The sequence below is a fragment of the Lygodium microphyllum genome, chromosome 26 (assembly GCF_053477565.2).
Source record: "Lygodium microphyllum isolate KBCC chromosome 26, Lygodium_microphyllum_v1.1.10, whole genome shotgun sequence".
Taxonomy (NCBI): domain Eukaryota; kingdom Viridiplantae; phylum Streptophyta; class Polypodiopsida; order Schizaeales; family Lygodiaceae; genus Lygodium; species Lygodium microphyllum.
The window spans coordinates 31,784,291-31,785,675 of record NC_141160.1 but is presented as its reverse complement, the minus strand read 5'-3'; the positions used below and the strand labels follow the sequence as shown (position 1 = coordinate 31,785,675).

Below are 1,385 nucleotides of genomic sequence, written 5' to 3'. Positions count from 1 at the left end.
GAAGGAGTAGGTAGGGGAAGGTGTAATTTATGAGAAGAGTCCTCTGCGGGGCGTGCGTGCCTCTTTCGGGCAACCGATATCCAGAAAAGGTAAGGTAAGGTGGCGTGTATCGCAAGCCACGGCGTATCCTGACGCCCGCCAATCAGAAGCTGCGACCGACGTCTCTGCCCCGCCGGCAACGCGCATGGCCTCTGCTCGCCTTGCCAGTGTCGACCATCACGCCCAGCTTCTTCTGCTCGCTGCCCTGCATGCACCGAGAGCCTGTTTTGTTAATGCTTACAAACGATTGAGCCGTCCGCCTTCGCTTTAGAATTGTGGGGGGAGGGGGTGCGCCGTGCGCTCCGAGGCAGTGCAATACGGAGGCGACGCGCGCAGCCCCGGGCAGCAAGCTGCCGGATGGGGCTGCCCCCGTGAAAGAAATTAGGTTAATATCGTAGTGACCCGATGGGCCACGTATCAGATATTAAACTGATAAGAACAGATACTACACTTGATCTTAGCCAAAAGGCCGAGAAAGGTATGAGGATCTTGGCGCCCCGACCCTTTGCTTTATACCCCCCGGGGGCTTGCCAGCTATTGCGCTTCCTTCCGCGTGCACCGCTCTCTCTGCCTACGGGACTCACAGGCAGGGAGCAAAAGCACCCATTCACTGTATGTGTACCAGAGTTTTGTTTTTTCCTTTTCTAACAAAACAGAAAAACCAAGGGACACGCGCCGTTCTCGCGATCCCGAACGTGTCGGAGAGGATCCCCCAGAAAACCAAAACACAACCACGCCGCCGTGCGCGATTCCCCCATTTTAGCCTCTTCACTGAGTTCCGTGCCGTGCCGCACACGAGGTATATCTCCCTAGAGCGTTTGTAGACATGCCATATGCTTCCTTCGCGGCCATCTTCCGCACTAGTTGCCCTTCTCCACATACCATGCTCTTTTGATCTCCTCCACCGTGGAACCCTACTTGCTTTCACCTTTCCAGCCTCTCCTGAGGTTCCCCTCGATCTTGGCTAATGAATTCGCGACTGCCCTAGGGTACCCTCTATCTATGTCCGTTCCTTTCTTTCCAATTTTCGGCTTTCAATGACTAGGGAATCATTTGGTGGATAGGACGAAAAACATTCCCCAGCATGCTGCAAAGTTATCCTTTTCTTTCGGGCAGAGAACGCTTTCCTCGGATGATCGAGGCGAAATGCATTCCAGCCGCATCTTTTTAACGGTGCAAGCAACATCCTTTGGTATAGATTTGTAGAGTACCTATGCCCCTTGAGATGCAGCTGTGCCACATTGCATGGTCACTTTTAGGTCTACAAACCCCTCCCTCCGTTTCCATCAGCATCTTTATTTGCGCGTGCGCACGCACACGCACATACACACTTAACTCCATATTCG

General features: G+C 53.5%; 1 non-coding gene across 1 annotated transcript; it reads right to left on the bottom strand.

Annotated features, from left to right (window-relative positions):
- Positions 1-322: 322 nt before the first annotated feature.
- LOC148013110 (U2 spliceosomal RNA) lies at positions 323-521 on the bottom strand. Its single transcript, XR_015688994.1, has one exon. It is a non-coding gene; the product is annotated as a U2 spliceosomal RNA (small nuclear RNA).
- Between the last annotated feature and the right edge of the window lie 864 nt (positions 522-1,385).